Genomic DNA, 16239 nt, shown 5'->3' with positions numbered 1-16239 from the left:
CGGGAAGATTCTAGCCTATGTCCATCGTGGGTTGCTGCTGCCTGGGAGAGCAGAGCATGGAAGCTGTCCGGTCCCTCTGGAAGCAGCGCAGAGTCTGACCTCACTTCCTCTTCCTCCTGTTTACTCTTCCCACCTATCTTTTAACCTATCAGGGCCAAGGAGTTCCTTTATTGCTTAACCAATGAAATAAACAGATTGATATATGACACTCCCACATCAGTACACCTCTGTTTTGTGGTTCCCTGAAATATATCAAACAAGACTATTTTCTTTCATCTAAAGTTTTCAAATGTGAAATATGTATGACTTTTCTACTATTTTCTGTGATTGATGGAGCTGCAGTTAAAATGAAGGCTAGGTTTAAAACTCAGCCCCTTAAAATATTGACAACATGACACTCTCGCTTATTCAACCCATGTTATCCAGTAAGGATTTTACTATTTTTTTTTCCATGGGAAAATTTCCATGTTTAATGTAAAAGGTTCAAAGCATTGGACTATTTACATGTGGGTTAGAAAAGATGGCAGCACCCAAGGGTCTTCCTGCGGGGCTGTGAGAAGACAGTTAATTTAAACCCCATTAAAACAGAGGCTTCCTGTTTCCAAGGAGGAGCTCATAATAGGTGCCATATCCAGGCCCTTGACACACGAGCACCAGCTTCAGATCAGGTCAGCCACATTCATGGGCATCTCGTCTATCTGGGTGGAGTAGTACTGTTCTATGTCCCTGAGGATGCGAATGTCATCATTCTTTTTTTTTTCACATTTTTTTATTTATTAAAGTTTTCTGTCTCTTCCCCACCGTTGCCTCCCCTTTCCCTCCCCCTTCCCCAATCAAGTCCCCCTCCCTCGTCTGCCCCAAGAGCAATCAGGGTTCCCTGCCCTGTGGGAAATCCAAGGACCACCCACCTCCATCCAGGTCTAGTAAGGTGAGCATCTAAGCTGCCTAGGTTCCCACAAAGCCAATAGGTGCAGTAGGATCAAAAACCCATTGCCATTGTTCTTGAGGTCTCAGTAGCCCTCATTGTCCACTATGTTCATTATTCTTCACAAAATTGATGGCCACACCTTTGCGGCCGAATGGCCCCGATCTCCCAATTCTGGGAATGTACAGTTCTCTCGTGTTGGGCAGGTCGTAGATAATGATGAGGGACACCTGAGGGACATCCAGGCCCCGAGCCCAGGCATCTGTAGAAATGAGCACTCGGCTGGCACCTGACCGGAACTCCTTCACGATGGACTCACGCTCCTTCTGGGGCATGTCCCCATGCATGGATGACACAGTGAATTTCGCTTCTCTCATCTTCTCTGTCAGCCAGTCAACCTTCCTCTTGGTGTTGCAGAAGATGGCAGCCTGGGTGATGGTCAGTGTGTCGTAGAGGTCACACAGAGTGTCAAACTTCCACTCCTCTCTTTCCACCGCCACGAAGAACTGCTTGATGCCTTCCAGAGTCAGGTCATCACGCTTCACCAAGATGCGGATGGGGTCGGTCATGCACTTGTTGGTCATCTCCAGGATCTCGTGAGGCAATGTGGCACTGATGAGAAGCACCTGTGTGGCTGGCGGCAGGTGCCTGTACACGTCGTAGATCTGCTCCTTGAAACCTTTGTTCAGCATTTCATCAGCCTCATCCAAAACCAACATCTTGATAGCCCGTGTCCTTAAACGTCCACGGCGAATCATATCAAAGACACGTCCCGGGGTGCCTGCCACAACATGCTGCCCATAGTCCAGCTGCCGGATGTCCTCCCCAACATTGGTGCCCCCAATGCAGGCGTGGCACTGTACGTTCATGTAGTCCCTCAGAGCCAGCAAACCCTTCTGAATCTGTACCGCTAACTCTCTTGTTGGAGCCAAGATCAAAGCCTGGGTTTCTCGAACCTGGATATCCAAGCACTGGAGGACGGAAACGCTGAAGGGTGCCAGACTGAGACTGTGCTATGACATCTCTCCCCTTAATTATCTGCTTGATAGCGCGCTGCTGGATTGCTGAAGGCTTCTCAAAACCGTAAGCATAGATGCTGCGCAGCAGGTCCTCCCGCAGGCCCATGGTGTCGAACGTGGGGGTCACGTCCACCTCCTCGCTGGTCTTGAACTCCACTTTGGTCATGTCCTCCTCTTTGAGCAGCCGCTTCCGCGCTGAGCCCGATTTCGCCATCGTGGCTGTGGCTGCCATGATTCCGAGTCCACCGAGAGGTGAGGAGCGCGAGCTGGATTTTACTATTTTTAAGCAGTTTTCACTTAGTTTGGTGAAATCTCCCATACAAGTATGTGAAAACATATTAATTTGGGAATGGAGTGTTTCTGGATGTATATATGATGTCTGTGTGTGCACACATGTGCATGCCTATGTGCATGTGCACACTTCCTCTGTGACTCCTTTTGTTTTCCCTCTTCTTTATTCTTGTCTGTATTCCCAGTATGCAGTATGTGTCCTCAAAATACTCCTATCATCTAAGGAAGTAGTTATTCCTAGTGACTTATTATCCTTGATATTTGACATTTACTTTTTAAGCTAACAGATTTCTGATTGTGATTGAGCCAGTGTCTCCCTAATTAGCAGCTGTGTTCTGACAACATTGATTTGGAATTAGAAAGCTGTGGTTAATCAAGTAGGACACTAATGTAAGGGAGATACGTGTGTCGGGTCAATTTAATTTGTTCTCAGGAGTTAACCTTTCTGAATAGCTTACTGCCACATCTCTCCTCATCCCGGCAGTGACTGAGACAGGCAAAGAGATTGCTAGGCCAGACTGAATAATTCAGAAACAGCTTTTAAATGTATTTTTGAAGTATCGTGTGCCAAGATCTTTCGAGATTTAATCTACCCTCGAGTAAAACATTTAAAGTAAATTAAAAGTAACTGTAAATGTGTATAAGAAATTTAATCATGTATGCTTATAAATAATATCAAAAATAATAATTTTAGCAAATAATAAAACAGCATCATTTCATTTGGTTTATCTTAATGATTCAAGCTAAAAACAAGTAGAACTGAAATGCATTAGAAAATGAACATATATGGAAATTTGGGATAGTTAATCTGTATATGTTAACAATATATTAGAGGACTTTATCATAAGTAGAAAGATAAATGGTAAGTGTACTGCTTCATATGAATCCTAGTTATAGTTCAGACACAGTTGTTATTTCAGCGTTCCCCTTTTCCATCCAGTTTCAGACTTACCATCACAGAAATTTGTTTCTAATTATTTATTTGTTCACCACCAAATGGGATAATCTATCTTTGTGGTAGGCTTTCCCTTTAATTTTTATTTTTATAAAATATATTTTATTATATTTAAAGTAATTTTTAAATTTATAATATAGTTTGTTCATATTCTCCCCTCCCCCAAATCCTTCCAGATCCTCTCCCCCTTCCTACCCACCCAACTTTAAGTTCTTTCTCGAAACATTAACAAAATTCCCAACACAACAAAACAGAGAAAAAAGATTACACCCTCCCCTCAAAAAAAAAAAAACCTGACAAAAATTTAACCAAATAAAAGCACACACACACAAACCTGAGTGGTACAATATTTGTTTGTCAACTACTCCTGACCTCAATACCTGCCCTGCAGTGGTTGATATAGCTGCTGGAGACTGTGAGATTTGGCTTATTTGATGACCATTTTCATAACCTTTCTTTCTGCTGTTTACTGTTTCTTTTGCTGCTCTGATATTTCTATAACTATGTGCATCATGGGTAAACTTTAATCTTTCTTTAATAAATAACCAGAAGTAGATCAGCCTTACTGGCCATGGCACTTAGGGAAGTGCTAGTCTGGTCAAGCAGACCAGAACGGCATTTCCTTCAGAGTCCATCAGCAGTACTTTATGAGTCAGTTCAGATTCGCCTCCATTTCTAAGAATCCCACATTCTCCTTTATGACCAGATCTAGATCCGTAGTTGAAGCTGAAATTCTTGGAACATTTCTTTCTTTTCACAACAATGTGTAACTAATAATGAATGTGACACTAAGATATGCCCTCGTTTAGTTTAGCTCTAGAAATTACGAAAGCAGGAAGAATGACTTCTGACATTCCTGAGGAAAATTCCTTATGCTCTTGTTAAACAGAAATTGCAGGGCTGACAAGGCAAAAGAAGAGAAAGAGTGAGCTATATTATAGAGAATGGTGTTAGTTTAAATATGATTTTTGTAATAGTGCTTCAGACAAAGCTTTCTTGTTGTGAAGATATAAATTGATATTTCTGTACCACAGTCTGATTTAGCCAAGCTTAGATTGAGTGTTTCTGATTTAGTCAAGCTGTTCCACTCCCTAGTATCTGATAGGCATCATGGAAAAAGTAAAATATTCTCTATGATCCTGAAATGTGCACTGTTTGGTCTCTTTGTTCTTTTTTTTTCTTTTCTTTTTTTTGGTAGGAAGGAGTTGATTGTTTTGAACTCTAAGATTTAAAGTAGATTATTTCCTGATGTGGGATTCTCTTCTGTATGCTGTGAATATGTTTTCTATCATTGATTAATAAAAGAAGCTTCTATAACAGGTCAGAATATAGTTAGACGGGAAGAGATATAGAGAAAGAGTAGGCAGAGTCAGGGAGTTGTCATGTAGCTGCCAAAGGAGACATATGCCTGGGAACCTTACCTGTAAAGCACAAGCATCGTGTTAAGATACAAAATAATAGAAAGGGGTTGATTTAAGATATAAGAGATAGTTCATAATATGCTTTAATGATTTGTCAAGCAGTATTGTAGTTAATATAGTTTCTATGCAATTATTTAGGAGCAAACAATTAAAAAAACAGATGTGGTTGAAATAATAAAGGAGGTCTGAATAATCACACAGTTGTAACAAATACATGACTAATATAAGTGAAGCTTCACTAAATCAAAGATTATAATTTCTAACATTTTGGATATTAGAGAGAAATTCCCAAATATTTTAGAAAGTTTTAAAGAGATCTCAATGCATCATGAAGAAAGAATGCACAAAATAATGAGATTTAGTGGATATGCTTCCAGAGAGGTTTTGCAATAAATCGCATAAGGTCCTCAGTTGTCAATGTAAGTAAAGTTGAGTACTGTGCAGCTTTTCTGAAAGTGTTCTCAGAAATGGGCAACACATGTTTGAGACAAGAAAGCAGATATGAATTTATTTTTTTGAGGATTTGCAGTCTAGATATTTCTCAATTTCTCAGAAATATCCTGGTGGGATTTTTTCAGACAACAACTGGAAAATGCATTTGTTAAAAAAGGATCTTTTTATTTGGTATTGAGAAGCAAACAGAAGGATGGCCAAAGACTTTCATCTCTGTCTCCTCCATGTTTTTTGCCTCCTTTACTTTAGGGTCAACTATTTACCTTTGTATTAATCAAGTTATTTCATTAATTGAACAGCTTTTAAAAATATTTTATTTTTTCTCTGACATCAAATCACAGAGATAATTATTGTCCTAAGTATATTGTATAAAGAGAATTTAGACTCATGATACAATAAAACAAATAGGTATCAGTGTAGGTGGCATAAGCTTATAGTCAGAGTTAATGGTTCTTAAGATAGTCTTTGTGTCCCTTTACATCCAATTTATCTAGAGTAGTGGCTCATGTTGGACTGGCCCACATAAACACACTGAAAATATGTTTTTGAAATGAACCTGTAGCAGTTGAAAACTGTGTTAAAACCATTACAAAAGACTCAAGATTCTGTTCCACCCAGTCCCACAGTGGTTCAGTCTCAAAGAAACCCACAGAGGCTTATGTTAATTATAAACAATTTGGTATATTAGCACATGCTTATTATTAGCTATCTCTTTGTATCTTTTCTCAGTGAGGCAATCTCATCTTGCTTCCTCTGCATCTGGATGATGACTCTGTCTGTGCCTTTCCTCTTACTAGAAATTCTCCTAGTCTAGTCACCTGTTATATATTTCCTGACTGGCTACCTGCCAATCAGTGTTCTATTAAACGAATATGATTGACACATCTTTATAGTGTACAAGAGCACTAAGCCACATCACTACTGACTGAGTAGTAGCTTGAATCCATGACCCTGAGATTAATATGGGTTCAGCTTTGTCAAGGATCCCCAGTTCATGAATTCATCCATGACCTATCTATTTTCCATAACTACTCCCAGAGAGTGCTATTTAAGATGGAATTCCCATGCATTAATATTAACTTAAAACATTTTTGAGATAATCGCCTCCATCTTGAACTTTTGTTTCAAGACAGTAGCCTCGAGGCATGACATGGAGTAGGGCTTTATCCAAGCAGGAAGCTAGGGTAATGAGCAAATTAATCAGAGAAGTTCTGGAATTAGTAGTTATACCCATAGTATTGGATTACTCTTCAGTGATGGATGGATAATGCAGCCTTGACAATCTAGGCATATCCATCATTTTCTTCTAGCTGGCTGGAAGTCAAAGTAGGAACATCTGAAAACAGCAAGCAAAATAACCTCAGGTAATACACAGGGCTCTGAATCAGTGCTCCAGTTTTTACCTGGTGAGAAGCCTCCAAAGAAATCACTCAGCAGCTGGCAAGACTAACAGAACTGGGTTACCAAACAGGGGTCATGTTATAGAAACATGAAGGTGTGGTATTTCATAACTAGCAATAAAACATAACTGAGAACATAAAATTTCATTTATTTGAAAGGTGATTTGGAAGGCTGATATGATTTAGTGAGAAATATTACTACACACGTGCTAGAGATGAGAAAGAGTATGTCATTGTAACACCCACAGGAAAATTGAAGGGGCATATGGCTGGTGTGTAACAAATTATCTTCTGGGAAAGCCTGGACAATGTTTTTGGTACCTGATTAAAATATTAATGAAAAGGAAAGACATTAAAATTTTCCCTGAAGAAGTAGGAAATCACTAAAATTGTAGCAGATAGGCAAGAGAGCCTATTAAGAAGCCACTCTACTTGGGTATACAGTATCCAACATCTATTAAATGTGAGAGACTCTGTTGGAAAAGAAACAATTTTGATAATAGTGCAGAAAAAAATTTTCTCTTAACTCACTGAATTTGATTGAGAAATTTTATTTACATTGAATTTATATATTTAGAATATACTAATATAAAAGCATAGCCAAAATCCAGTTCTATAAATATTTGAAATAAAACTCTAGTGAATAAATTCTCTTCTTTGGCGACTGGTTAAGCTTACAACAAACACCTATGTTGAAGTAAAACAGTGTGAAAATGTTCTAACACTTGAGGTAATGATAAAATAGGTAATAAGAATAAAAAAATTAAAAGCTAAGATACACCAAACTGTGACTGGAGAAATGGCTTCAGTGGTAAAGATTGATTGCAGCATTTGCAGAAGTCATGGGTTTGGGTCCCAGAACTCACATACTTGCTCACAAATATCTGGAATTCCAGTACTAGAAATCTGACAACCACCTCTGATCCCCATAGGGCATCGGGTGCATACATTAATGCATATACAGAAATGCAGGAAAACACTCACATGCATAACATAAATATAAATAAATACTTTAAAAAGATACACCAATTTACTGTGGTGCATTATGAAGCAAATCATTATTTATTACAAATAAAATCGTATGACATTGGAATTTTTGATGAATTAATATTTAGTAGTAGCTCAGAGGATACCTATCCTTACTTAAGGCAGGCTTGGTATTTGTGGAAATTTGGATTGTTATGAATCATTTGTAAGATAGATAGATAGATAGATAGATAGATAGATAGACAGACAAAATTTTCTTTTTCTCTAAACTCTATTTTTGATCACATGCTCGTTCAGTCCCAGTCCAGTTGACCTTGGTGAGCTCTCATTATCAGTCCCACCTTCTCCAAGGGTGGACGCACCCCTCGAGGTCCTGACTTCCTTGAAAGCAAACATTCGAGACTTAACAGCACATCTGAAAGCGCTTTGGGCTGAAATCAAAAAATAGAAACACAGAAAACAATCCAAAAAAATCAATGAAACAAAAATCTGTTTCTTGGAGAATATCAACAAGATTGACAAACCCCTATCCAAATTATTAAAATGGCAAAGAGAGAACATACAAATTAACAAGATCAGAAATGAAAAGAAAAGGGGAGCATAACCACAGACACAGAGGAAATTTGGAGAATCATTAGATCTTCTTACAAAAGCCTGTATGCAACAAAATTGGAAAATGTGAAAGAAATGGGCATTTTTTTGATAAGTACCATATACCAAATTTAAATCAAGAACAAGTGAACAATTTAAATAGACCCGTAAGTTGTGAGGAATGTAGTTACTTCTAAAAGGTACATCGGCATCCTCAATTTTTCTTTGATAATCTGTATCTAAGAAGTCTTTCTGACTTACTACATGGTTCATTTAACACATAAGTGCCTTTCATGTAAAATATATCAGTCATTAAAAATAAAAATATAAAGCTTAATCTGTCTTACATAAATTCATTGAGTAATGGAGAGAAATAAAGTTATTGGATAATAAAGTGAGAAATGATGGGTAGGGAATTATGCTCAGTAGGGAAGTGCAATCTTTAATTAATATGTAAAGTATGTTAGCTTTGCTCATTTTTTATTATATCTGTATAAAATATTGGGATTTTGGTTGTACTTATTTAGATGTCTAGGAGTCATTTGTAAGGCTGATGTGAGAAAGGAAGACAGGAATTAAGAATAACAGGAGAAAACATCAAGAAAGAAAATTAGTATAGATGAGAGTGTTACTAAGCCAGGTCTAATCACAGAAGTTTCTCCAGACTTCCTGGAACCTGTCACCACCATGTGACTCTTAACTTGTTGTAGAATATTATTTTAAGGTGTTGCATTTGCTGATGCTGTGGAATGTTTGTTTTAATGATGCAAAGATGTGCTGCGTTCATTTATGTTGCATTTGTTTAACTCCATGAAGCTGTGATTCTTTGCTTATCTAAATCACCTGGCCTAATCAGGAGCTGAACGGCCAATAAGAAGGCTGGAGAAAGAATAGGTGGGGCTGTTTATGTTTAAAAACCACTTAAGAGTGAGTACATGTGATAATTGTCTTTCTGGATCTGGGTTACCTCATTGAATATGATGTTTTCTAGATCCATCCATTTGCCTATAAATCTCAGGATGTCTTTTTTTCTGCTGCATAACACTCCATTGTATTAATGTACCACTTTTTAATAATCCATTCTTAGGTCAAGAGGCATTTAGGTTGTTTCCAGGTTTTGTCCATGCCAAACAATGCTGCTATGAACAAGGTTGAGCACATGTCCTTGTGGTACAATTGAGCATACTTTGGGCATATACCCAAAAGTGATATGGCTAGGGTCTTGAGGAAGTTTTTTTCCTAATTTTCTGAGAAATTGCCATACTGGTATACAAAGGGCTATACAACGTGCACAAAACTCAAGTCAAAATGGATCAAAGATCTCAACATAAAGCAAACCATATTGAACCTCATAGAAGAGAAAGTGGTAAGTATGCTTGAATGCATTGGCAAAGGAGACCACTTCCTAAATATAACTCCAGCAGCACAGACACTGAGAGAAATAATTGATAAATGGGACCTCCTGAAATTGACAAACTTCTGTAAAGCTTGTCAACAAGACAAAACAGCAGCCTACAGAGTGGGAACATCTTCACCAATCCCGCATTAGACAGAGTTCTGATCTCCAAAATATATAAAGAACTCGAGAAATTGGTTATTAAAGGAACAAATAATCAAGTAAAAAAAAAAGGGGGTTGCAGACCTAAACAGAGGAATCTAAAATGGCTGAAAGACACTTAAGGAAATGCTCAACATCCTTAGCCATTGGAGAAATGCAAATCAAAAGAACTCTGAGATTCCATCTTCCACCTGTAAGAATGGCCAAGATCAAAAACACTGATGACAGCTTATGGTGAATAAGAAATGGGATAAAGGGTACACTCCTACATTGCTGGTGGGAGTGCAAACTGGTACAGCCTTAAACCAGTTCTTAATGGAAATTTATACTCCCTGATTTGGGTATCATCACTTTGTTTATTTTATTCATCTAAACTCTGTATAGGCTAACATTATTAATATTTATTGGATAATACAGCTAAGGAAGGGCCACCTCTTATCAATAAACAAATAAAAATGCCCAACTCATCAAGAATGTATTTATGAGATGCATGCACACATGACACATTGTATGCGGGTTGTGGGGAATTCCTCATAGCCAATAGGGAAAGTATGCAATTTAGCATATATAAAATTACAGGCAAAAGGATCAGATATTCTGGAGTCTGTATATCTCAAAGTCTTTGCAAAATCAAGTTTCTATTCATCAGAAATTATTTCTGTGTGTTGATATATCAATTGTTCTCTTCTGCTTTTATGTCACATGGCTTCTAACAATCAACCTCATATCTTACCTTGACTTTCAATAAAAAGAACAGTTTAGAAATAATGAAAACGTATATTTGGATTATTCTTTTAATGTGTTTTTCAAGAGCTATCACCATTTCTCTATTTTTAAAATGATTAAGTATTTCATTTTTTTGTTAATTGCATATTTGAGTACTCTAGTTCCATCATGTCTTCCTTTCCCTCTCCCCATCCAACCTCACTCTGACCACACCGAATCTCATAATTTTCTTTTTAAGTTGTCATATTAACTTTAATATTAGTCATAATAATTTCATCCTAGCTTTTATTTACAAGTTAATTAATCTAAACAAGAGATATTAATAGGTGCTTTAATGTTCAATGCTATTCTATGAAAGAAAGCTTTTGATCTGACTAAAATTAATGGCTTTGAATAAAGAACCATGACATTTCCAATTAACAGTTCTGTCTTTGTCTAGGGCATCCCCTGTTCATCCCAATAATTCTGAGTCTTTGGACCCAAAGATATCATTAATAACATTTTTCTCTAAGGAGAAATTAATATTCAATGTGAATCATGCCAGTGCTAAAATAGAATGTTTTATTTATTCTAAAATGAAGAAGCATTTTGGTGATTTGTATTCAAGAAGTCTTTTTTCTCTCCATCTTTTCTTTCTTTTTTTTTAAACAGTGTTTTTCTGTGTAGCCCTCACTGTCCTGGATCTCTTTCTGTAGACCAGGCTGGCCTAAAACTCAAATAATTGTTTTACCTTCTGCCTTCGGGTGCAAGGATTGAGTTTTGTAATGGTATGCTTTAAGTATTACTCTGATGGTCTTTTTATTTTACAAATTTATTACCTTCTTTTTTTTTAAATGTAAGCATATAGTTTCAGGGATTTTGACAACTTTAAGTAGTAATGTAGCTACTAATACATTTAATTTGTAGAATATTCTCAGCAACTCTCAAATTTTAGATGTATTTTAGAAAGCCATTCCCTCTGTAACCCCACTCCTGGGAATTTTTAGTGGGGTTTTCATCCCTATGGTCTATCCAGGTTTAATACATTTCTAAAAAGAGAAAGAGACACTAAAACTGCACTTTTTTTCCACATGAAAAAAAAAATAGCAGGAATGTGGCCATATGCAGGACAGAAATCCCCATGGGGCACTGAATCTGCTGGATATTTACCATTTCTAGAAAAATCCATGATAATTTGTAATGGAGTCAGAACTGAGTAAGGCATACAGTGTTATCACTTGGATATGACTGCCCCCTATAGGCTCAAGTGTTTACTACCCGGTTCCCATCTAACCACTTGGTGTTACTAATTGATTAGGTTTTGATGTCATTAACTAATGAATGAATTTAAAGAGGTTAGAGAAAGAAGGCTCATGAGGGAATGGCTTTAAAAGATATATTGTCCTCTCATCTTCTGTGAATCTTTCTGTTTCTTGCTTAGTATGAGGTGAATAGCAGCAGCTTCTTTTATGGCTTTTACCTATGGGTTTATTCCCCTCATAATTCTAAAAGCAACAGAGTTACCTTCTATCTTCCGAATCCCCTGAAACTATGAGCTGAGAGAAACTGTTTCTCTTTTTAAATTGTTTTCTTCAAGTAGTTTGTATCAGAAATGGAAGCCCCTCTAAAACATGTGCTGAGAAGAAATGTACAAGTTTTGACATATTTGTTTACTTTTACAATGAGATCGGATGTGTTCAGGGTAAAGTTGGAGAGAAGGAAGATTGATCTAAATAGAGTACGCATATATGAAATTCTAAAAAAAATATTTAATTGTTTTGAAAACAAAACAAGGTTTTGTAGGAGCTTATCAATGATACTTTATTGTACATGAAATTTTCAAATACTTTAATGGTAGTACAAAAAATATTTTAGCATATGCTTCAAACTCATCTCTATGCGTTATCATATATGTTCTCAAATGCATGAAGCAAGCTCATTTTCAGTACACAATTATGTTCTCTAAAATACTTAATTAATAGATAAAAACATAATTTGTACCTTTGAACTGAGTAGAAGACAGTGGCAGACAGATCTAATGGATTACTGAATGTACATGTAAGTTTAATTGAGCTTGTTTTCAAGAAGCACATTTAATCAATGCACCTGCAGGTGATTGCTGACTTTTAATGTGAAAATCATGTTTTTCAGGTAGAATGAAGAGGAACTGCAACTGTGTAGCACCCTAAAATATGAATAATGAGGTAAAAAATAGAAATTTAATAGGGGACTGTTAGAAGGATGAAGCTTTGCCTAAGGAGAGAGTAACAAGTGGATGTTAGGTTAGACTCCAAAGGGTTAAAATACATTGAAAATCCTAATGTGTGCAGCATAGAAGAGCCAAGCTACTTTACTCCAAAGAAAAAGTTCAATTGAACAGCTGGAATATATTTACTTTTTGTTAGGTCTGAAGAAAACTTTTGGAAATTACCTCTACCTTACTCATCATTACACCCCAGAGGAAATAGAAATTCTGGATTTAACCCTTTCTAAGCAAAATGCAAAATGAAGTCAATGACTAGTGTGACAAGGGCATGAGAATCTTCAACTTCTTGCTGGAGTTACATCTTCTGACATTAGACCAGTACAGATTTTTCTAAAGATTTAAATCTCGGTAACTACTTATGAACATATTTATGAGATAATTAAGCATATTTTAGGGATAGACATTTGGTTTCTTATTTTAAAATGTAGCCTCCTAGTTGCAGCTCTCCTACTAAGTCCTATACAGTATATTCTGTTATGCTATTTAACAAAATAATAACCCCCTTATCCTCCTTTTTTAATTACTAAATTCTGCAAGTGTTTCTTGTACCATTCTACATACCAGATTTGTGTTAAATGTCATTATTTATTATTATTTCCAATCATCGTAACTGTAATGTATCTTGGCAAGTGTTCCTAAGTAACTTATACAAAATAGTAAGCCATGGAAAGAAATCCAACAAGCTCTCTTTCAGTTCCTGCAACAGGTTCCCACCTTAACTCTCTTAATGATGGACTGTGGTCTGATCCTATAAACAAAATAACCCCCTTCCTTCACAAGTTGGTTTTGATCATAGAAGTATAAAAAATATGAGAACATATCTTGTACTCTCCATAATCTGTGTTCCCAAACTATGATGGCAGTAGTTAGTTTCCTTTTTGATTCATAGCATTTTCAAATTAGGGTAAAAATATTGAGTCATAATTCCATCATAAAGCCAGGAGCACCTGGAGTCTGAGACTGATATCAATAATGCCATATTAGAATACAAGAGAAAAATCCTGAGAAAGAAAGAATCTTCACTGACAGTGCATAGTCCCTAAATGAACTGCCCCTGGGACAATTGTGCTTAGAAGTAATGTTAGGTGAACTGAGCAGTGTGTGTATGTTGCAGTCTCCTTTGCATAGAACTTGATACACATATCATTCAAGTGCATTTGTTACAACATCTTCTCTTCAATAGGAAACTCCAACAAATACCTACCATTGACCCCGTTGATGTGGGATTCCCTCTGTATGCTGTGCATGCCATTGGTTAATAATCTTCTTTGAGCCTATAGTAGAACAGAGCTAGAAGGGGGAAAATAAACTGAATGCTGGGAGAAAAATGGTGTTGTGAAGGAGAAGCCATGGAGCAGCCACCAGAGACAGACAGGACAAAACTTTGCTGGTAAACCACAGCCATGTGACAATATACAGTTTAAGGGAGATGGGCTAGTTTATGATATAAGAGTTAGCTATTGGCTAAACAGTATTGCAAATAATATAGTTTCTGTGTGGTTATTTTGGGTCTGCGAAGCTGGAAACAAACAAGCAGCCTTTGTACAGCACCCTGTGATAGGCATATCGCCTCTCAATACTTCCTTTATTCTCTAATTTTTAAAGGGTGGAAATGAAGAAATAGCATGTTGCCTACCTCTATTGCAGTAAATCTCAAAGTTCCTAATGCTATAACCCTTTAATACAGCTCCACATGTTGCGGTAACCCCTAACTATAAAATTATTTTTGTCCCTACTACATAACTGCAATTCTGGTACTGTTGTGAATTGTAATGTAAATATCTGCTTTTTCTGATGGTCTTAGGTGAACTCTGTGAAAAGATTATTTGACCCAAAAAGAGTTATGACTCACAGCTACAGGAATGTGGCTTAAGTAATGATTACCTGTGCAGGGGTTTCAATTTATGACAGTGATCAAGCCACATGCACATGTTTAGGATCGTAGTCATCCATTATGGATTATCCTTGCATGGTGCTGTATGCAATGCGATGGTAGTAGCCGAGGAAAGATTGCTCTCCTGGAACCCTATTGCAGTGAAGATACTCTTAACTATAAGCCTGATTTCCAGTGGACTATTTAAGGCAAAAACCTCGTAAATTAATTCATTTTGTTGCAGAGGTGTCAGTTCTTTCTGTTAAATATGTTCAGCTTATCTGGCATTATCTGTGGAAATACATAACTGGGCAACAAGCTATATCAAGAAGCACTTTCAGATAAGATGATGATTTTTCTATGAAAATTGTGTTTTTATGTAAACCACAGCCCAAATATAGTTGAACTGCAGTCATAGAACACATTTTTCTCCAAATTGTGCCCTGTGATGCATCTATGACCTTGAAGGTAAATGTGTTTGGAAAGGTTTAGTGTTGCTCTTAAATAGGGCTATATTTCTAACATATTAGTTTCTGGTGTGACTCTTCAGAACTTGAAATCAATACTTTAAGTTTATTGCCATAAAATGAATTTCCTTAAAATATGCAAAGACGAGACTTGAATGCTGAAGATGGGAAAACAGATAGTTTTGGTAAAACATAAAGTGCCCTATAATTCTCAGTGTTCTATGCAGGAAATTTTCTTTTTCTCCTTAAGGCAAGGAGGCAGTAGCATCTATTTTTATTGTTTTGAAGTTTGAAATAGATGACAACATTGTGGACAGTCTTGGCTATACACTAGGATCATCTTTCAACATTCATAAGCAACCAAATTAATTACAATCATTTAATTTTCCATGTTAAAAAAAAAGGTCTGGCTCTGATCATGTAGATGTCCCAGGCTCACAGACAATTAAATTCAGATGTACCATGGGCAGTGCTGAGTGTATAGCAAATCAGTTTTTACAGTGTTCTTTGCATAGCTGGTTTTCAAAGAACTCAAATTAGTTTTGTTATCTAACCTGGCTTGGAATAGAAAGTTAGAGTTTTTCCCTTTACTTTTGAATCAAACAATTGTTATAAACACTTGAAACATGCACCCCATGTGCACTAAGTGAGCATTTTACATACTGGGAAGAAAGCTAACTTTGCCATACACGCTTCTCCTTGAATTGTTCAGATGTCGGTAAATCCCTGTGGAATATGTTGAGCACATTCCTTAGCATCTGTTAAGGACTCTTCAGGGAAATCTTTCTTAGCAGAGAAGGGAAAGTGGCATGACTTACCATGGTGTGTGCAAATGCAAACACGAAATCTTTAGAGGCAGCTGAAGTAGAGGGAACTCATTACTACCAAGTGATAAATTTCTGTCAAGGATTTTATTATTTGTGAAAAAAATTCACTTCTGCATGTGGCTGGCATATAATAACTCCCTGAGACTAGAAGTTCGCCCAAACTTTTGTGGTGGTTTACTTTATTTTCATACTCAAATATCCCTGACATTGTGGAAGTCAAGACTGTGTGACTTTGAAGGGGGTGGGGTGGGAGGGAGGTAAGGGGAGATGGGGAGAGAAAAGCGAGAAGGGGAGGTTGGGGGGAACTTGGGAAACGGGATGTTTGGGATAAAGGAAGGTCGGATAGGGGAGCAGGGAAGCACACATCTTAATTAAGGGAGCCATCTTAGGGTTGGCAAGAGATTTGGTGCTCCCAGGTGCCCAGGGCGATGTCCCCAGTTAGTTCCTGGGGCAGCTGAGGACAGAGAACCTGAAATGACCCTATCCTATAGCCATACTGAT

General features: G+C 37.1%; 1 pseudogene; it reads right to left on the bottom strand.

The window, feature by feature from the left end:
* Nucleotides 1–571: 571 nt before the first annotated feature.
* On the bottom strand, nucleotides 572–2205 carry LOC126500244 (eukaryotic initiation factor 4A-III-like; annotated as a pseudogene).
* Between the last annotated feature and the right edge of the window lie 14034 nt (nucleotides 2206–16239).

This window comes from Alexandromys fortis, unplaced genomic scaffold (genome assembly GCF_014885135.2).
Source record: "Alexandromys fortis isolate MF-2015 unplaced genomic scaffold, M_Fortis_MF-2015_v1.1 scaffold_33, whole genome shotgun sequence".
In the NCBI taxonomy this organism is placed as follows: domain Eukaryota; kingdom Metazoa; phylum Chordata; class Mammalia; order Rodentia; family Cricetidae; genus Alexandromys; species Alexandromys fortis.
This window is presented reverse-complemented; position numbering and strand designations above follow the sequence as displayed.